The following is a 23,043-nucleotide window of genomic DNA, read 5'->3' as shown; positions in this document are numbered from 1 at the left end:
GAATTAAACGGAAGACATCTATCTTTAGAGGGTCAATAACGTAACCATTCAATTGAATTTCTTTAAATATCTACCAATGCAACAGAAAATCAATCCCCAACCGGGCATAACTTTTCGGCGGTAGTCATGGCACCGGCCAAAGCCACAATTCCTCCACTGCCAAGCTGGAACACAGTGACATAAGTGTACCCAAAACAAAACAGTACACACAGCAACCGGTGAAATTAGATAGAATGTGGGGGGTTAAAATAAACCGATTGGGTAAATGTTCCAGTTGTTATGGTAGTACCAGTAGCGGTGTTTGATTAAAACAATTGACCCTCTGTTGCACAAGCGGGAAATTCGATGACAAATATTCAAAACTCGATAGTGTGCTGCCACTACTAGGAGGACCTTTGTGTGACATTCCCACCTTTCATAAAAATATATTGTTTGTTTGTTGAAATCATTACGGTCGACCTTGTCGAGCTAAAAGTTTGAGGAAAACAGGAAATTTTTTTTTCTGCATGGCAGTGTAATTTTGCTAAACACGTTTAAAACGATTTCAGTAAAAATAACACACAGTTACAGTTAACAATAACACATAAATTACAGTTATTGGCAAAAACAACTTCAGCCAGGGATTCTCGAGGATTTTCATTAACCATATACGTATCTTTCGTGAAGTGGTAATGTGTTTTTTGGTTCTCTCATTTCAAAAGCAATGTGCAGTAGCAGTTTTAATAAGGACAAAAAATTGGGTAGCAGAAGGTTCATACTTCTGTGTTCGAGTACGTACAAAGTTATATTTCAAGTAGTTCGCATATGTTCGATGATAACATCTAATTCATTGAAAAAATCAAAATTGTGGATTGCTGCGGTTTTTTCCTCTGGTGAGTACTGATAGTATTCGAAAGGTTATAAAATCATTTGTTATTATCTTTGGAAATAATACTAGAACTAAAAGAACTTTGGTCGATTAGTTCAAATTACCGAAGTCTGCATATGAGTTTTGTTGTCATCATTTTCACTATTAATGGGATATTTGCCCTATCAGATTCTCCCCTGTTTGTTATTTATTCCTTGCTCCATAGTTCTTTTTGTTCACATCACAAAGGTATGTTTCTACACGATTGGAAGATACTGGCCTCGTGTGAATCATACAATATGTAAAAATATTAAAGACTCCCTTTATTGTACCAGTATTTTTGTTGGAAGAAAGGATTAATTATATTTTGAATAATTCAATTTATTATTTCAAGGTAAATAAATACAAAAACTTGATAGGTTTTTGGTGAAGTAAAAATTAGTAGTGGAGTAGTAAATAATATATGTTGCTTATAAACAATAAAACACATGACTTTATTTTGCGGGATTTCACCAGCTCTTCAAAAAGTAAATTTTTACTGCTTACCGTCGTGCGGGGCTACTTTGCACACTTTAGTTTTTCAATATTTACTAACAGACACGCTTTTATTAGTTTTATTATACCATTGACATTTGTAGACCTATGTCTTTTAAACATGTTGCATATGCACTTTGTCATTTTTCACACTGTTTACCAAAACAAACAAAACACTTCAAGGGTCGATCAAAGTGACTGGAGGCTGGTAAAATAAGACTGCTCGACAAAACAGAAAATCTTATGTGTACCGAGACCACATACTGTTTACACAGGTGAAAAATGGCGTTTTCCGTTTGTTTCTAGTACGTCAGGATCAGTTTTTATGAGCATTTAAAAATTTGTGTCTTTAAAAAAGTTGTTTTTAATATCATTATCAACAACTTTACCGAAGATATCAAGCCTCTAAATAATGTTTTGAGTTTATTCTCTTAATCATGTCCAAGAGAATTAATTACCAAAATTGTTTTTTTCAAGAGATGCTCTGTATTATGTTGTATAACTTCTTTGAAGACATTGAACCTCCAAAGTTGGTTGCGAAAATTGAATTCTTGATATAAAAAGTGCATAACTTGAGAAGGTGACCTTGTGTACTAATTACGCCATCAATTTAGCACTCAAATATACGTCATAAATATCCCCTTATTTCACTTTTTTTGTTTTGCGAAATTTTCAATCCCACCGTATGGCTATTTTTATAATTGATAAAACAAAAATCTTTAAATGCTCTTAAAAACCTATTCTGACATATTCTGACAAACTGATATTGCCATTTTTCATCTTTATTCTCTCTACGAAAAACACTATGCAGTCTTAACCCACTCAAGTTTTTTTGACAAGTAACGTTGTAAATGTTAAATTAAAATGAATACCTCATTTTAGAAAATGCGATAAATGGGCGATGCTTTATTGTTGAAAAAGCCTCTGATATCAGTATAAATCAATGATTTTTCAATGAAAGTAAATAAAACTGGTTAATTTTTATTTTATATCGAATTCAAGAAGTGTGCAAAGTAGCCCCCAGCTAGCCCACAAAAATATATTTTTGAACGCTATATGAACAACTTTTTTATGTGTGAACCAATTCTGCTCATATTTGGCATAAATAATACATATACGATGACGATAAATCTGTTCTGATATGATATAAATCCATCGATTATTAAAGGAGTTATAATTCGTCAAAATTGAAAAATTGATAAAAAGTGCGCAAAGAAGCCCCGCACGACGGTACGCTAAATAAGGCGGTTACACAACAATTAAACCCCGAACGGAGATGTGAGTCAGCTCCCGGCAAGTATCTAGAACTAAAGATGCAAAAAAAATAATACACTTGGGTGAAGTACCTATTTCAAAGACGCCCTACAATAGCTTTCGTGAGCTGGTAATGTATTTTTTGGCTTTCTCATTAGAAAATCAATCTACAATTGATTTTTCAAGCGAAACTAAAATTTGGGCAGCAGAGATTAACCCTCTGCTGCCCAAATTTTATTTTTACTTGAAAAATCAATTGTAGATTGATTTTCTAATGAGAAAGCCAAAAATACATTACCAGCTCACGAAAGCTACGAATTTTTCATTTTAGCCTAAAAAAATGTCTAATATGGCCATTTTACGAATCAAAATTTTATTGCTAATAACTTTTATTTCCGCGTCGTCCTCAAGATGATTTCACAGCTACAAAGTCAGCAACTTAAAAAAAAAATTCTCCAAAAATTTAAAAAATCATGAACATTTTTTAACTAAACTACACTGTCGTACACAAAATAGTTTTTTTTTCGTTTTCCTCGAATTTCCAACCTTTAACGTTGAATGTATTCAACACAGTGATTTAAAAATGCAAACAATGTTTTTGTATGTTTAATGGGAATATTGTAATGAGGTTTTCATAGTGGTGACAACATACATCCCGTAACACGCCAAAAGGCGGGGTTGGGCAGCGGAAAGTTCATTGCGCATCATTCGGCTACATTTTTCGATTTGTTCCTAGGATAGTAAGTATTATAACAAAGCTGTACCTTTCACTCCCAGATCCAGATGGGTATAGTGACAATACAGAACCTTGGTTTAAATCGGATCACCACCCTATCAGGCTGAAGGGCTAAGTTGACAATGCGCGATGGTTCCCGACTGATAATTCGCTGGTTCCCAAGTGACCCTGCGTGTTATATTCGATTTTCATCCTACTCTAGAACCCCAGTGCTCACCACTTTCGATAGCGGGAAAGAAAAGCGCTATTGTTGTGTTTTTCACACGATATCGACAGAAAAAAAAACGTAAACAAACCCCTCACTTCGGCACACGCGCTCGGCATATTCTAATGTTTGGGTGGTGGGAAAGCTAATCGTCATGAAAATCTTTCATTCTACAGCTACACTTACATACTGGTTGCAGGTGCGTTAGGTACCTAATTAGCGAGGCGCAACGCAGTAGCTCGGAAGCATCAAAACAACAATTTGTAGGCAGAGCTTTTTGCATCTCATTTCGATGCTGGCGTGTGCTTGACCCTCCCCTGTGACAGAAACTGTAACATCTCACAGCTGGTGTACACCTTTCAGTCGAATAAGGCAGGAATGGGAAAAAACTCTCAGTTTAATTACTCATACTTAATTAGTTTCGGACATGCACGTTATCGGGAGTGTTATGGAAGTTGTTTTTCGCCTTTCTTGTAGTGTAGCGGTCTGCTCACATATTAGCGTGTTTAGGTTTAGAGTAACACGAAACGAAAAATCGATTTAACGATTTACCGTTCGCAAAGTGACCTAAGTGACAGATGAGACCCACAACAGTTCCTGATGTATATAGAAAATTCCAAAGGACATGGACACTTTTGCATGTAGCGGCAGTAATGTGCTCCCGCAAAATATAAAACAAACTGAAATCATTTGGTTCTTATTCGACCAAGGGGATAATGAACGTGGTATTATAAGAGAGAGTTAGTTAGTATTGGGCAATCTTTGCGCGACATAATTTATGAATCGTCCACAATACCACTTTTCTAATTTGGTGAGATTTATATAGACTTACGCATCGCTTTAAACTTATTGTTTATGGTCCATTTTATTTGGTCGGCAACACTCCCGACAGTCGGCTGTCCGGAGTTCCAGTTGTTTTCGATAAAATAAACTCTCCTAAAACGGTTACCCAGAGTTTAAGGAACCTTAACACAGGGGCGGCGAAACCCTTTACACCCGAGTGGGTAGAAAGCATAGGGTGAGGGGTCAATTAGTAAGGATTTTTTTCCCTTTTCGCAATGCACACGCTTACATTACGTTCACATTAAGTCACGTTCGTTTATGCAAATGGAATTGTGGTACATCGATGTTTTCAAATGTGTGTAGTGCGAGATACATGCGTTGCACATCTAATTTTTTTGAAATAGTTCAAAATTTCGAGTGGGTAATTACCCAGTCGGATATTTTCGAGTGGGTAGTACTACCCATACTACCTACGCTTACTGCCGGCCCTGCCTTAACATCTAAAACATTTATGTATCCTACAGTCAATAAACTATTCAAACTTCTTATGCACAAAAATATATTGGCATCGCTTGCTTGAGGCGAATCCACACTAACAACCCACCCACTACCCAATCCGTGGTACTTATGGGAGTGTCACTCAGTTGGTGCCTTTTATTAAGTAAGTACCGCATCAACACTTCCTTTCTCATATCCCAAGTAATGGTAAGGATGGTCGTGGCCCGCAATGGTGGTTCTCAGGTGAAATTCTCGCTTGGACTGGATCAATTGTTATTCCCAAACAATGCTCCTCAAGTAGTCTGGCTGGAAATGAGAGTCATCAGTCTGCAATGTACGAAGTATACCGTGGTACCCATAACAGTTTCTGTGTTTAGGATAGACGCTCCCCTATTAATATCAGTAGTAGCGCGTTCGCGAATAAATATTAATTTTTACCTATGCACTTTCTAAACCATGGTGTAAGTTGAAAGAATCGTGCTTCTAATTTTATCTGAAAGCGCCTTTGTTCATTTTATCTCACTTACCAAATTCATCTTAGTTCTTAATGCAAAAAATAAGAAATCCCGGCTAAACCCATCCAGAATTTTCCTAAAACTTTCGGTTGGTTCGACACAATTGAAACAACTGATTGCGAGTCGGATTCGGCCGTACAAATTGAGCCCAACCATATTTCTGGTAGAATGAACCATAACTCTTGTTCAAAAAGTGCAACCTTCACTGGAATGGTGCTGGTTCGTTATTATCTTATTAAGATATAAGGGCAAAACGGAGAAAGTTAGTTCGATAGCTTCCCAGATACTAAATCCCCTAGCAGAAACCGTTCTGACAGTTTTATGTCAGTCCTTGATTTTGCAATTGTGTCAGATTTTTTGCGTGTATTCTGTGTGGTCAAATTAGGACGTAGGCATTAATTGAGCAAAAGGACTAACAAAAATCTGACGGGAATCAGTCTAAAACCCTAGCCGTACATTTCTGGCAAAATTTTGACTAAGGCCTAGCAATACCGCTTAGTTCCACCGGTTCTGTCAGAATCTGCCATTTGAGCTAATTTTCTGCCAGAAATTCTGATAATACGCGCATGTAATAGCCAAGACTCAAGACGTCAGATATGATGGAAAGTGCCTCAATGAATGATGATTTATTAGCAATCATTTTCTTAGCCTGCTTGATCATATCTGTAGACACTACATCTCTTCGTTGTTTTATTATCAATTTAATCTTATAATTCAATTATAATTACATTCATTTACCGAATAATCGTTCAATTAACTAGACTTATTAGTTTTGCTTTCAGTTTCCTGAACAGCTGTTACACTTAACCTTCTTTTTCGTTACTTCACAAATATCTGTCGAATCAGATGTAGGCTTGTTTCGTAGTTCTTGAATCCGAGCTTTAACGGACTGAAGTCCAATCTTCATCGCGTCGATATCTTCCTTCCGGGAAGGAATGGAAAGTTTTACTGTAATGTTAAAATCCAATTGATACAAACATTACATTAAGGCGGGGCTGGTTGATGGAACGATGACCTCGGAACATGTCTGGCACTCTACACGAAATGGGTCATCGGTAAGTCGTGAATGGCGTTGAAAATATAAGAGTGAAATATGTTTAATGGCATTTTCGTTTAGGACTGTGCGCGGTGTAGCCGGATCCACTCGTATATGCCATTTTAAAATGTTATGATTTTCAAATTTTCGGTTTATTTCGTTGAATTCATTGCTATCGTATTAATTGTTAATTGTAACAACTCGAGTAAATTTTTTTCACGCTTTTGATACTATATAATTTTGTTTGTGTGTAGATGTTGTTGAGTGCGATTGCGGTGGTGACGCTTGGGTAGTGGTTCATTTAATGCGTATCACTTTGGTTTATATCTCGTGAACTCTATTTTGATAGATTGGCTTTTAATGCAAATTTTATATGCTGCATAAAATGATTTTCTTTATTGCATTCCTTAGAAATTGCTTAAGTTCATCTGAAAACAAAACTTCAAAGATTCATTTGATGTCAGCCTTTAAAATAAATTATTTATTATAAATATTTACTCTAAACTATGGTACTATCAGATACCTTTTGTACCTTACCTTTTATACCTATCTAGTACTTACATAGCATAGCCAGTAGTTAGCATAGCAATAAATAAATAGTACGTGCGGATGCGGTTGTTTTGAATCGACATTCTATTCACACGTTTTTCTGCTAGCAAAATAAAATGGTTTCACTAAATATTACTAAAATTTGTTCCTAACATGAAACACTTATACGAATACAATTCACACAATCTAGAAAAATAGCACCTAACATAACAAAAAAATTGCACACGAATACCTATTGCATATAACCCGAAATTGTAGTCGCGCGATAAGAAATCGAGCGATCTCTGATTTATTAAATAATAAGCAATACTCCTTAGAGTCGGCGATCCGTAGATCAAGTTGATTATTTCACCAGTCGCTTCATCGCTGATAATCCTCCTAAATTCTCGGCAGCCGGTTATCCAGAACAATTATTAGATGATAATGCTATCGATGCACATACTACCAAATATCCATTTCCCGTGATACATGTGGAGATGCAAAAGATTAGTCGGTCATTAGTAGCATCGGACTAGTGTTGCTTCCTTCCCCAGAAGATCTGCATTCGGTCGTGACCGGCAGATGTTTTGATCAGTACGCAGAGATTAGCATAGATTGCACAAATGGAATAACGCAAACGTGTTCTTTCTAACATGTAATCTCAATTGGTCCTGGTCAATAACGGGGTAGCAGCCACCGGCTCCTTTGCTTAAGCTCTCTATTAAAAACTCATATTAAATTTTAATAAAAAAAATTCATTTCGAAAAATTTCTAGGATTTATATATACAGATACCCTCAATTTGAAAACAATCGACAGAGATTTGTAGCAGCGATTTTTAGCGATTCGCCCAAAATGAGACAAGCCCAAGTAACAATTGAAGTTTTATAGCACACTGCAAGTGTAATCCAGGTTTTAAGAAAGCCTTCAAGAGTTTCATGAAACTACAATTGTTACTAGGGATAGTGTTTAAAAAAAACCCATATACCTTTTTCGTGTGGCGCCACCACAAACCGCAACTAGACTCAAAATACATATTCTATTTATTTGATTCGCCATTTTATGCATTACATCACATATTCCAATTATATTGTAAACTTGTTAACTTGTGCTTATTTACCTTAATTAACGTTCAAATAAATAGTTTCCTTTTTAGTTTTTAAAAATATACCTTTGGATTTTAACTATTAAATCACATTATTGCCACAAATGCTTTATGTATTTTTGTCATTTTAATAGAGTTTTATTCATTCCAAATAGAATTCTTTGTATTTTTTCTTCTTATAAGTTTGTAGTATACTATTATTAGCAACATTTTATTTCAGTAGCACGTACATTATGTCATTTATCTCACTTTAATGTATTGATTTCATGTATTATTTTCATTGTGTTATATTTCTTTCATTTTACTTACTTGTTACTTATTAAAATAAATAAGTCTGTTTAGTAGGACCGCACTCATAGCATAGGGAAGTGAATTTTGGTACCGCAGTATTAAAATAAATTAAACATCGAATTAGAGGGACACACAATCTGTAGAACACTAACACAGAACACAACGAGGAAGCACAAAAACAGCGAAGTAATATAACATACGAGTACGGCATGCAGTACGAACACAAAGGTACATATGAGGTTTAAAAGTAGAGGGACATAGGCAAGATAAGTCAGTCGAAATTAAAATCCAACGAAAAAGGGACAGTGCCCGAGACAAAATAAAATTAATAGGACAGATTAAAATGTAGTATTCTTAAAACGGACAACTTGCTTTTCATAATTTAGAAAAAGGAACCTGCGTCCAAAGGTAAATAATCTCAAGAACAGTACGGTGACCCGGTGGTCATTGGTGCACGCAGCTGCTGGAAGGGCAGAAAGCACGCGAGGATCCGGCACAGGTTGATGAATTTCATGTACATAGTCTTTGCATGCGTTACGCTTGATTATATAGTAGTGTGGAGCCGTTAAGGTCGAACTGGGGATTAGTCCTTTTCATTATATTTGCTATAAACGTATTTTTTATTATTTTCATAAATTATTTATTTATAATTTTCATAAATTGCATTTTATTTCTTTCCATTATCACAATTTGAACTATTTTCATTATATTCGTTATATGCATACGTCATTGTGTGTCCATTTATCGGTAAACTTTGTCATCGTGCACAGGCTAATTAAATTAACTTTATAATTAAATTAATTTAATAAATACGTAAATAGAAACTTATTAGTTGTCGTTTTGTAATAAATGTAGTTTTTGGTACTGGAGTCCTATTGTTATGTGCTAGTCGTATGCTTATCTGTGTTTGTGTTTGTCTAAGTATTTGTGACAGTTGCGTCAGGGAATGGATGCAGAACTGGCGTATATGATAGAATAGCGGTTAATACTTCCGGTGTTCAATTTGTGCATTCGATTCTATTCATTCGGGAATCTCTTGACATTTTTTTCTTTATTTGGCATGTTATGATATATCTCTGTACTATACTCTATCTATACTCATATAGATACACACATGCAAACGCTCGTGGCCTTCGTGATAACACAAACCTGGTTACACACATAAACATGCAATTGCAATTATCTACACATACTCACGCCCGCGATTTCGCCAACATTAAAATACCCCGGTAGTTAGTAAACGTTGTAGCATCTACGAACTTGCAAACGCGGTCTCAAGCACCCGCCACTCGCGCGATCATGAAACGGTCACCTCCGGATTTCTAACCTCGGTCCTAGCAGCCTAGACTCATGCCTTCAGATGGACCAATAAAAAATGACGCTCATATTCACTAGACAACACGTTCCATGGCTACACGACCGGGAACTCCAGTGATATGGGGTAACTCCCATCCCTGTCATAATGTGAATTGTACACCGAATACTAAATATCAGATTGACGGTCCGCGTGACCATCCAAGAACGTGAGCGAATATGTGAATGACCATACGGTTATAAAATCGAGTTTTGTACACGCGAAGTCACATACACGCGAGCACGTTAACATACAAACGCTTAAGCCATTCGCGATCAACAATGCACATCTACGCCCGCGACAGTGCGAACTTGATAACACCCCTGTAATAAGGTGAACGTTTTAGCACTCGCGAACCTACAAACCGATCATGAATCAGTCACGTCCGGAAATCATTACCCTCCGTTCTAGTAACTTAGGTCCATTTATTCAGTTGGACTAATCAAACAATAAAACTAATATCCACCAGACCACACCTTCCATGGCGACATGACCGAGAACTCTAGTGATATGGAAGATATTACTATCTTCTTTCATCTGAGCCGTACACCAAAAATTAAGTATTAGATTCACGGTCTGCGTGCGATCATCCAAGAACACACGCAAATATGCGAAAGGCACCTGGTTATAAAATAGAATTTATACACGCGAAGTTACATACACGTTAGCACTCACGACATGCAAACACACACATGATTGAACACGTTATACAAATGCTCAAGTCCTTCGCGATGATACACGCGATCTCGATGTCTCTACAATGAATATCACATTCAGAATCACGCCCCGCTACAATTGGCCTTAAGAAGTGTTTTAGTGGGTGACATTTCCTCTCTCGTATGCAATTGTAGTGTGTGATTCTGACATGGAGCCCTTCCGTGAATCTTGCTCTACAGCTCTTCTGTCCATCGAAGCAAAAAATTCTCACTTTTGTTAGTCACATTCTCATAGCAGTATTACATTGAGAGCTTATCTCTCAATAAACCCTCGGCAAACCGACGCCAAATAACCAATGAACATAACTTCTCTCTTTATCCCACCATGGGAAATGTAGAGCTAAAATGAAGTTAAAAACTATGATCTTATCAGACACACTTATTCCTGTATTAATACCACGAGATTTAAAAAAAATCGATATTTTGATAATATTTATTGTAAAGCATCTAATTTGCATAGGGTCGGGCGTTTGGTTCCCAAGCCTATAACAAAATTTCGAATTGGTTTTCTCACCAGCAAACCAAAGTTTATGTGCTTGCTTCTAGAGCAATCACACAGTACCGGCCACTTGTTTAGGCGATCATACAAGACATGTAACTTTTTGGGTTTAGTATTTGTCCGCTTTCCAAGACAGTACTAGTTACTGAAGAGATTGTTTCGAAATGCGTTAGTTTAGGTATTGTATCCTCATGGAACAAATTCTGAACAATTTAAATTTAATATTTGGAATTGCTGCTTGCTGTCAGAGTGCAGCAACATTGGGTAACGATAAAAGTTTGATAGAAAAAAATCAAACATGAATAATTTCCAAAAAGAATCCGAAAAATTCTGGTAAAATAAAAAATTGTAGTTTTCAGAAGTTAATCCGTAGATCCGTAGAAAAGACAGCAATCTGTAAATCTTTGGGGTAGGGTTTGCCACCCTGCGCACAGTTAAACTGTGTAAAATTTCCACCCGTTTCCGTGCTGTGTGCAGTGTATCGTGCGCTCTTCATCCCGCCGTGAACCGTCCCGATGTGATGTTGCTCGGTCAATATCCGAGCGACGAATGATTAAAACAAACACGCGGCCAGTGTTGCCGCATTTTATTCTGTACCTGGAGTGAAAAAATATTTTCCATGCGTATAGTAAGTGAAAGTCAGTACCAAAATCTGCCCCAATAAAATAGTTACTAGTTGTATAATAATGATTGGTTAATTTGGCCGTTTTATACGTCATCCTTTCCAAACTAGCTTATTTCTTCCGCCTTTAATAATTATAGAATTGCATATAATTAATCGAACGGCTTTGCTTGTTTTCCATCTAGATTGCAATTCTTCAGCCTTAATTCAATCTACCTAAAGTATATTCTTGCCTCGTATTTTTTCGTTTATGCCTACTAAGCTGAGGCACTGGGTTCTTTTGTAGATTCTGTACACACTTTCTCAATTTTACATATTATTAGAAATGTCAAACAAAATTTCGTTTTTTTCGATTTTAACCCCAAAAATCTGTACCATTCTGTACTTTTCACAAAAATTCTGTATCCTGTGCCATACACAATCTCCACCAGTAAAATTTGGCTAATCTGTACTTTTGTAGCTAATACTTGTGGTAACATCCCACGCGGCACCTCTATTAGTAAATTACCCAGTACCGTCTTTACGCATAGGCACACTGGGCCAGGGCCAGGGGCCCCGGGCTTTTAGGGGCCCCCTACTTAGGGTGAATTAGAATCATTCTGAAGGCTTCGTTCCAAAAAAAAAAATAGCAGCACTCAAATCTTTGCAACTCTATAGCGTATGGGTAATAATGGATCAATTGCTTGTATTCGCACATTAACCCATGTGACATTTTAAGAGCATCAGACAATCAAGCAAAGTGATGGTAGCGGCAGGAAACGAGGTACTGCATGACTAGAATTGTATTGGACCAATTCAAACGTCAGCCCAACATTTCGATTCAAGTTTCAATTCATTTTGAGCAAAACAATGAAATGTTTTATACAATATATAGAAAGTTCGAAAGGCACCAACCAGGAGCGGCAACCAACAAGGTGGCAAAATTTGTACGAGAAAGCTGTACCGAAAGTGGAAGAGGAAGATGTCGAAATTCGGTACACAATCCTTGTTTGGTAAGCGATCCGCGCATGTGGTAATTTTTCATTTCTTCATTACATCAGGGATTGCACACACGCTGAGATCTCAGTAAAAGTGACGTTTGATAGCTGATACTCGCAAAATATTTCACCGAAAATCAGCAAACAAATCTCACTTTGCTGAGATTTCAGTTTCTAAATTTGCTGACTACACAGCTGTTGGAAAATTGCTGATGCGAATTCAGTGTGTGTGAATGGAAAAATCTACATGAAAACCTCTAAACAATAATCCTGGACTTCTTTAGGTCTTAATATACTTTCGCGGCCAGATTAGGCATTTTCCACTATGCCGTCGTAATCTGGTACAGTACCAATTATGTTATTTTTGTACGACAATCCGCCCTATCAAAAATATTTTAGGCCATCAGAATCAGGAATCAGAATATACTGGCTCAAATAAAACGTATTCCGTAGGTAATCGAGGATTTGTGCAGCATGCATTCGATGTGTTTCCTATTTTGACTGGTATTGAAATGATGCTTTTAAATTCAAATTTTTATTCATTTATGCTTGAGTTTACATTTTGTATAATATTGCAGTCTAAGTGATATAGCATATGATTGTAGCATATTGATTGTATTGTAGATGGTTGCATCTCTGATTATGAATGAACTCCTGAATGAAAGTTGTGGCAGTGAATTATTGAAATGAATTGTGTTGCTCATATTAATATGTTCGAGTAATTTCGATGTTTTGCTATGTTTATTTGTTGAAGTAATAATGAAGGTATTGAATATTTGTACATTCGAAAGGTGAAAGGGCTAATTATTGTTATTATTTTTTTTTTCTTCTTTAGTCTCTTTCTGTACTGAGTGACTATCACCGACACCAGAGACTTGCCACTTAACTACTAGTGTCGTCTTTGAGATACTAATTTGGTAAATATGAAAATATTAATATTACTTATAATGTACTTGTTTGCTATCTTCGCCTCTCAGAACCGTTTACTACAAAAGAAAGCACAAAACTTCTGTCAGAATATGTAACAAAAATCTACCTCACCAACAATTTTTGCAGGAAGAGACACTATTTCAAAGAATCGTTCTATTTCTGCGGCGAAAAATGCGTAAATCACGTAGTCGTCATCTATTAACAAATCGGATGTTATTGGCATATTGCTAAATACTTTTCCTAGATTGTCATAGTGTAAGGACAATTATTGAATGAATCGTCGACATTGTAGTATTTTTTTTATTCATTTCGTTTATTTGATAGGCACAAATGCGTTAGCTTGGCGGTGCGAAATTCTTTTGTTTTTACATTTTGGATATCTTAAAACTAGGAGGTTACAATGTTGAAATATTTTTTTTTACAAAAGAAAAGAAAGTTTACAGCTATCTTAAGACTAGAAATAAGATTCAATATACAAGAACATTGTAGTGTTGACGTTTAACCCGCCTTACTCCATCATCCCTCATTATTGACGGAGGCACTCTTCAGCCTCGAACATCGTCTTAGACTTAGATCAATGAAGGTCAAATTATAACATATGGGGAACAAATAAAACAACTCTATACGCAGCTCACCTGAGTTCGAACTCCCACAACCGCATATAGTGTATTAGGGCATTTGCCAATTTCGGTCAAATTGGTCAGAAATGCTAATATCTTTTTAAGATCTATCAAAATAATCTTTCGTTTTTCGACGGTACCTGGACAATTACAATGATGGAAACATAAATTTTTTTCTCCATATATTTTGTTTTCTTCAGTATTTTTAATACTTTCACATAGTTAAATAAATCTCAAAGTGGTGTAGATGATTCCCTGATGCTGGGGATCATTTTTAGATCATCCTACTCTACAGCAATTTATACCTGTTGAATTATAGGGGCCCCTCAGTTCAGTTGTGCCCAGGGGCCCCGCGTGGTCTTAAGACGGCTCTGAAATTACTTGTATTTGATTGAGTAATTTAGGAGCGAGTGTGTGCATATACCAACATGGCCAAAAATTCATAGCGTCTACCGGTTATTGTAACGTCTAGACAATACAGTCAACATGTTGCTCGTTTGGCGAGAGTGCATTGACTGATATAAACCGAACACGCGGGCCTTGTACAAATAACCTTCTCGTATTCGAAGATACGTCAAGATTATCCCTTTTGGAGACTCTGCCTGAAAGAGATTTGCAAATTTCACCTTTTACTCGTTGTTTTCGAAAGAAAGTAACTGGCTGAATCCGAGTTTGAACTTAGTATTCAACTAGTTCCAATCTGGTGCCATTTTGTAGTCGGATATTCCAATTTTAATGATTAACAAAAGATGATTTGATAGAATAGTAGGATTAGTTTCTCGGATTCATCTTGTCTGTAGCTAAAATTAATTAGTTACAGATGAGATGGATCCGACACACCAATCCTAATTTTCTATGTGTGTCATTAAAATTGGAATGCCTTCATTTGATGTAATCTCAAAAAAAGTTACCGTGACTTTCCTCCGAAATCTTCGCATTCCTGAAATCCTGGAATGATTGTACAGCAAATTACTGACCTCAACATACCATCAGACAAGTCAAACCCCTGCGTACAGTAAGCTGGCTGTTGTAAGTAGTGAACACCTTATGAGTGCAACGACGAAGTTCAATCGACGGTACCTACACGCTTGTTTCAAAGAGACACGCAAACCATTTCATGAATGATAAGACTGCGTAAATGGAGTGATAAGATAATGGCTTGTGAGTAGAAGGCGGTTCCTGACAAATATAGCAAGTTGCAGTGCAATTTCCATGTGCTTTTTATAGTTTTTCTGAACAGCTAGATAATTACGGACATGAAAAAGTTAACCACATCGAATTTCGTCATCAAATAGATTACATCTGATGCTATATTTGGGCCAGTAAAAAATTTACCTCCAAAAAGGTAAAATGGTTTTCAGCCTTCGACTAGAACAAATAGATTTGACCCTAAAGGGCTTCATTTCTAGTGATTATGTATCCCATATTCTCATGTTTGTCAGTGTTCCCTGCCTACTAGCATGCAATCACGATCGCGATCTCACGTTACATTTATATCAGTTCAGTGAAAATATTCCACAAGTATGTTACTCATTTGTGACTAATGGGAGAAGATAAGCGGAAAAAAATCTCTTCCGGCTATTACCAGGAACGTGATCGACTGCGATTAGGGGTTTAATGTTTGAACGGTAACCGGCGTATTGGCAATTTAGTCGCGTAATCGCACAGATTTACTTTGTCAGCATCACGACACGACACATGAACCGCAGCAGATGAATTGTAACTGACCGTGACCATGTGGATGAACAGTAGGTTCGTTTGATTTTTCGCTTCTAATGACGTGAATGATGAAATGCAAGTCATGTTCCATGCATTTTATCCTCTATAGAAATGCGATTATGCATTAATATGTGTAATCAACATTTCGAATTAATTTTCTATGGCTAAGTAGAGGTTTGTGATTTAGATCGGTTTCAGGTCATAGATACGAACAGTTGCTTCGGAAAAATCCAGCACCCGTACATCGATTGCCACTCGCAGCAGGCAGCAATTAACGCTCGTCTGTGTGTCACTGTTCATAGGATTTGTGTCCCTGACTCAGGTTAAGAATCTCGAATTTGCATCCACTTTCTGCGCTACCGTAGGCTCGAAATGGCGGAAAAGAAATGGAAAACCAAGAAGCAAATATGTCAACGATCAATAAATAAGCAATCCATTCTGCCATCCGGTGAGGGTGCCTTCAAACAACTCCATACTGGACAAAGAATTACAGCGCACAATTCACTGCGGTAGCCACACTTGGATCAGTCACTCTAATGGGGAGAGGAAAACAAAACAAAAAAATCCGATCCGACGAGCTGCGACAGACTGTTTGCTGGAATAAATTATTTGACTTAATTGAGTGGAAAAAAATTATCCTCACGTTTACAAATCAAGTTTATTAGCATTGATCGGTGGCTGTAGATTTCTAATACCGTATCAAAATTGACACCATTACTGCAAACATTGATTCACCCTCGTCATCGATGATAATGAACGATTAGTGACAGCATCATACTATACTATAAACTATAAAAAGCGTTATCACGAGTTATCTTCCGCTTGACAGCCCTTCTCGTATCCAACTGCCATTCGAGCGATCGCCTATCGCGGTTTAGTTTTCTTTTAACTATTCTAGTCTTGCCCGTCGGGTGCGACAATGCCAAAACGGTCCAACACACGGCTAGTTCCAAAGACCTTTGTCTCGCGGCGTAGGCAGACAACATCCAAACGAAGCAAGTGTCTGTCAACCGACGGGCAAATTCGCATAAATAAGCCCCAATCGAGGATTCCGCGCACGACCCAGTAGACGCACGGTGGCTCTTCGTATGGAAATAAAGCTGCCAAGAATTCGCAGTACCTCATCCTTATTCTGTGCTCATATCAACGGCCAGAATCATATATTGTACCAAGTTGGTCACCGCTCGGGAGTCAGGATCCGCCACCGCTAGCCATCTGATGAACGCTTTAGGACACTCCCTGATTTGGCCTTCGGAATGCACGTCAATTCCGCTCGTGCACCGCCTGGACAGCCATGTTCCCAGAACCCTAAGGAGCATTTTTCAACTAAAAATGGTTCCAATCACCACCCGAGCCGACCTCCAATGTCCGAACAAAACAACAGCGACGGAATCGGCGGCGGTTTGTAATTTATAGAGCGATGCCGGTGTGTTCCGTCAGCTGTACTACCTCTTGCATATTAATTCCGACGCGGTGGGAAATTCTTCCCTCTCAGGAAAAAGTGCTATGGACAGTAGTGGCATGATGGAGCATACAAGCAAGATTGTAAACTACACAACTAGAGCGAAGTAGTTTGCGTGGATGTGTTGAAGATGTGTTTCTGTCATCGTCTACTAACTGGTGCTAATTTGATGGAGAAGAAATAAAACTAGAATAGGTGGCGCGATCGGGAATTTCCTCTTGGGAATTGAAATCGATCCAACCGGACACTATTACAGGGCTGAATATGGCATTAACGTGATGTGGATAATAGTTGTGGGAGAATTCTAATAAGCCTATTAAATGGAAATGGGTGCTGAAATTAGATTAGCTCATTCGAACGGCCTCATTTGTGAATATTGGTGATATACATGTATACCTCGATAGTACGTAGTACCTTCACTTCGTTTAGCGTGCGTACATCGAATCACAAATTCCAAAATATTACTTTTTATGTTTAATATTAAGTGAAACTTTTCAAAAATAATATTTATTACTAAATAAGTTAACCGATTAATGATAAACTGTCCTATCACTAGGTACTTAATTTTTGATATAAATGGTTTCCATCAACAAGAATAGATGAGCTCTCGTCTGGAGTAGGACGCTTTTTTTCGCTGTCAGTTTTCTGCTTTGCATTTTAATTTAAAAAAAACAGTTTGCTTTTCACCCTCTGTATCTATACTTTGCCAGCGAATCATCAGTGAACCATTAGTTCCTGTGATTCATCTGCCGGTTCTGGAACTGTTTCTGTGTGCTGGCATGAAGCCCAGACGGCTGTTCACGACTGCTAAGCTGGGTCGATGCACCGCTAGAAACCGACTTCAAATTAGGCAACTTTTATCTTTCTGAACGTATTTAATGTCGATTCCCGTCTGTTCGGTCGCTGGTCCCATGCATTGACGGTTCCGATGGTTCCCCCGCCGGATAGTCAAATGGAGGTCGAGACAAGATCGACTCCTAAGGCTCCCCCGATTCAAATGTTACCAAGAAAACTCCACCGGTCCATATGTTGTCTTCTTCCGGTCGAATATAAATCGCTGAATCTATTTCTAAGGATCTGACAGAACGAACCAGGTCAGGGTCCTGTTAGCCAATGTAAAGCAGGCAAACGATTCTGCTTGCAGTGAGCACTTTACGCGAGACTACAAAGTATATATTCCAGCTGTAAGGGTAGAAATTGAAGGCGTCCTTAATGATAACAGTTTCATATTCGATGCGCTGCTGCAGTACGGGGTTGGTTGGTTTTTTCTAACCCCAATCAAACTGTCATCGGTTAACTTTCGCTGAGCCCGCTTTACCGAGTTACATCCAAGAACTGCCTAAATTCGAAGACTCCATATCAAGAAGACTGGCAACTCTGTCCAGAATCCGGAGACAGTAACAGCAACGCCACTTGCGGGTAAAGGTGGTACTTTCCATAGTGATGCACACACACATATACATTTTTACATAAAGCTTCCTCCCTTCTTCCAATAGAGGCGCTGTAACCTCTGTCGCTTCCCGTTTGTATGGGGGAAGGAAAGAGATATCAGTCTTCTTGATATGGAGTCTTCGCTAAATTGCAAGCAATTAGGTCACACTGGCTTCCATTGTAGCAATAAAGCCCACTGTGGAATATGCGGCGAGAATTATAAAGAAGATTCTTGCAGTCAGAATCCTTACTGATGGGAAAATCTGTCTGTACCTCGACATGTTCCGCGTACAAACTACACGGGGATAAACTTGAACGTTTTCTGATGAAACATTTCAAGCGATCTTAAACAGAAATGCTAAAGAAAACTACGCCACCAAGCTCAACGAGCCTCTTTGCTCTCTTGTCTTCTGATGAGAGCGAGCTTATTATCCGAAAGAAGGAACATCTACTGGACTGTTTTGAAGTTATAGGTAGAGTAAAAACATGTCCTCTCCTAAATTTCCTCGTAAAGGCCGGAAGGAGTCCCTTGAAGGGGCTATTAAAATAATATCTTTCGGCAGTGCTGCAAGAAAACCGAAGCACGTATCTTCTGGTCTCGGAAAACTAAGATCCGATAAGGAATTTTCCCGAGACATTAAAACCCCAAAGTGTTCCTTCATTTCAGGTCAAGAATGATTTCTATGCTGGAATTATAAAGTTCTCTGACATTGTGGACTGGATAATGAAAATTTTTAGTATTACTGATTCTCTTGAAAGTCTGTTATTAGCTTTTATGCCTACAATCAGAAAATGCTTAAAGCAGTTGATTGCTAAATGACTGTTCCTTGCAGCGATTCTTTTGAGAATTTATTGAACGAGGTCACAGATTTGATCACCGCTTTACACCCCGAAAATGGATTCCCTTAAATTTTTAACAAATATTAATTTGAGATGCGATGCTTTTTAATTGTGTGAATCTTGATTAACTTCCGATATAGATATCTACTTCCACGAATGTAAAATTATTCATCTTGATTGAAGTACCCCATACAGGATAGTGGTTTTGGGTATCAAAAAGTGATATCCTTCCATGGAATTAACCTTCCTCCCAAGAAACGTAGTTACTAGTTCCGATCCGTTGACAGATTAACAAAAGAAATATCGATGAGGAGCACACTTTGGGATACGGCCCGACGTATGCGAAACCGAAAAAGTACTATTGAGAGCGTGGCATATTCGAACCGTTAAATATTCGATTTTTCTAACAAGGTTTGTCCGAATTCTGCCCGGCACGCTGCGACCTCTCACAATACCGCGAACGAAACACTGCTTTCGATAGTGAAGCTCTCACTTACTCTCTCATCATATAACAATAACGCCCCAGTTCCAGACAGAATCAGATTCAACTTCTTGAAGAATCTGCCAGACTCTGCCAAAAGACACTTGTTGAACTTATTTAATGAGTTTTTTGAGGATAACATTATCCCGCAGGATTGGAGACAAGTGAAAGTCATTGTCATTCAAAAACCAGGAAAACCACCCTCCGATCACAACTCGTATCGACCGATTACGATGCTGTACTGTATCCGGAAATTGTTCGAGAAAATGCTTCTATTCCGCCTCGACAATTGGGACGAAACAATTGTGGCTTACTGCCAGAGTTTACCGCTCAGTGGCCCTGCTTCCGTTTACGTCGACTGTTGTTAACCGTTAGGTTTCAATGAATGAAATTCCCATGTTTTAACCATAGCTGGAAATTGAAACTTTGTAACATCTTAGAACTTCACTAAGCCAAGCTTTTGGGTTAATAATATTGTTGTTATAGTAAGAGGGGGAGTGAGGAGGGGCTCCTGATTTTTTTTCTATGTAGCAGGCCGACGTGGGTACCTGGGTACCCACAAAACTGAAATTCCAGTAACTAAGGTAATTTCCAACCGATTTTGATACTTTTAGGTGCTTTAGATTCGGGAACTCATCCACTTTAAGACTTGGTAAAAATAAATCGAGTTACTTCATACGGTTCCCGGGAATCCAGATTTCCGGAAGCATGTTCCAGTTCTGGGACACTATTTGTGAATTTCAATGGAATATTGGCAATATGGGTATCAAAATTCTTGGAATTGCATCAGTAGGCTGTATCTCGTGGTTTTAGAATTGGTGATTTGACCGCGGAACGGACATTCCGAAGCAGGTTCCCGTGGGACCGTGAGTGGCCATTCCATTCCCATTTCATTTTTCAAATTACCATAGGATGCCGTAACAATAAATAACAGACTTCCGAGACAATTTGCAGAGTTTTGATACTCATATTGCTAGGACATTATTAAAATTTACAAATCATACCCGAGTACTGGAACATTACACAGGAAAATCCGGATAACCAAGAACCAGATCCATTAATCCGGCTCAATTATACAGACTCAAAAAGTGGACGAGTTCCTGAATCCAAAACATCTAAAAGTGTCCAAATCGGTTAAAGAAAGCCATAGTTATGAGCACAATTTAGACTATTTTGGCTACGTTTTCCACGCAGTTGGACTATTGTAAATATTCTAGGAGAATTGCACTGATCATTAGAAGGTAAAAATTGAGCACCTTCTAGCACTGCAAGGAAAGCATGTACCTTTATGAAAAAAGGTTTTTCGAGTTTCTTGACCCCACCGTTTTAAAGGAAAAATAGTTTTGAAACTCTACATGCACTAGAAAAAAGTTGGGCATGAAAGGGTTAATTACCTTTTTTATGCAATAGGACTAGATCGGAAGGTAAATATTGAGCAGCTTCTAGCACTGCAAAAGAAGCACCTCTCTTTATTAAACCAGGTTTTTCGTGTTTCTTGACGCCAACAGTTCTAAGGAAAAATAATTTTGGGACCCTATACGCGGTAGAAAAACGTTGGTCTAGAAATGGTTAACGAAACAAGAGAACCTGCCGTCACTGGAGGTGATTTCAATTCTGGTGTAGCTCAAGCAAAGATAGGTCGACAATGACTGGGCAGTGCGTAAGCCTCTCGACCTGAAGGCATAAAATAGACCCCACTTGCGGTCCTTAGCTTCCTGCCCAGTAACTCCTAGCCCTGGCCTCCTCGTGGCGTCGACTGGGATACGAGTAACCTTAGTGAAGATCGGGTAACCAACCCCGGTGGGAACTTTGGTCGTATGCTGGCAGGGAAGGGGGGGGTTACCCTTCTTCGGAAGGTGTTAACCTGTCCTGGTGTCCAGGTGGGACCCTAAGCAGTCCTGGCACGATGGCCCACCGGCGAGACAGGTGGTTGGCGTAGGCCCTATAAGCCGCCCCTTAAAAAACCCACATAACGAACAATACAGAAGAGAATACGACCCAAAACAATCGGCAACGACCCAGGCGACGAATAAAGGATCACGATTGGAAACTCGGAACATGGAACTGCAGATCGCTCGGCTTCGCAGGATGTGACAGGATAATCTACGACGAGCTACACCCCCGCAACTTCGATATCGTGGCGCTGCAGGAACTTTGCTGGATCCCCGCCGATCAACGCAAAGATGTGCAAGTTGAGGATCAAAGGCCGTTTCTTCAACTACAGCATCATCAACGTGCACTGCCCACACGAAGGGAGACCCGACGACGAGAAAGAAGCGTTCTACATGCAGCTGTAGCAGACATACGACGGTTGCCCTATGCGAGACGTGAAAATTGTCATCGGCGACATGAACGCACAGGTAGGAAGGGAGGCAATGTACAGACCGGTGACCGGGCCTAACAGCCTGCATCCCGTATCAAATGACAACGGCCAACGATGTGTGAAATTCGCAGCCTCCCGTGGAATGGTAATCCGAAGCACCTTCTTCCCTCGCAAAGATATCCACAAAGTCACCTGGAGATCACCGGACTAAGTAACAAAAAATCAAATCGACCACGTTCTAATCGACGGTAGATTCTTCTCGGACATCACAAACGTCCGCACTTATCGCAGTGCGAATATAGATTCGGACCACCACCTAGTTGCAGTATGCTTGCGCTCAAAACTTTCGACAGTGCATAGCTCTCGTCGAAGCCGAACGCCGCGGCTAAACATCGAGCGGCTACAAGATGGCAGAGTGGCTCAAGAATACGCGCAGCTGGAAGTGGCACTACCAACGGAAGAGCAGCTAGGCGCAATTGCCCTTGAAGATGGCTGGAGAGATATCCGATCCGCCATATGTAGCACCGCAGCCACTGCACTAGGTACGGTGGGCCCGGACCGAAGAAGCGACTGGTACGACGGCGAATGCGAGCAGTTAGTCGAAGAGAAGAATGCAGCATGGGCGAGAATGCTGCAACACCACACGAGGGCGAACGAGGCGCGATATAAACAGGCACGGAACAGGCAGAACTCGGTTTTCCGGACCAAAAAGCGCCAGCAGGAAGACCGAGATCGCGA

General features: G+C 38.9%; 1 protein-coding gene across 8 annotated transcripts in view; it reads left to right on the top strand.

Annotated features, from left to right (window-relative positions):
- LOC131693610 (matrix metalloproteinase-14) overlaps positions 1-23,043 on the top strand; it is a 141,188-nt gene that overhangs the window by 9,527 nt on the left and 108,618 nt on the right. Inside the window, exon 2 of one of the 8 annotated variants that reach the window (XM_058981544.1) lies at positions 13,335-13,416. The exons of the other annotated variants lie outside the window; for them this stretch is intronic. The gene's annotated coding sequence lies outside the window, so the exon portion shown is untranslated. The remainder of the gene's footprint in view (positions 1-13,334; positions 13,417-23,043) is intronic. 8 annotated transcript variants of the gene reach the window in all.

This window comes from Topomyia yanbarensis, chromosome 3, assembly GCF_030247195.1.
Source record: "Topomyia yanbarensis strain Yona2022 chromosome 3, ASM3024719v1, whole genome shotgun sequence".
Taxonomy (NCBI): Eukaryota; Metazoa; Arthropoda; class Insecta; order Diptera; family Culicidae; genus Topomyia; species Topomyia yanbarensis.
This window is presented reverse-complemented; position numbering and strand designations above follow the sequence as displayed.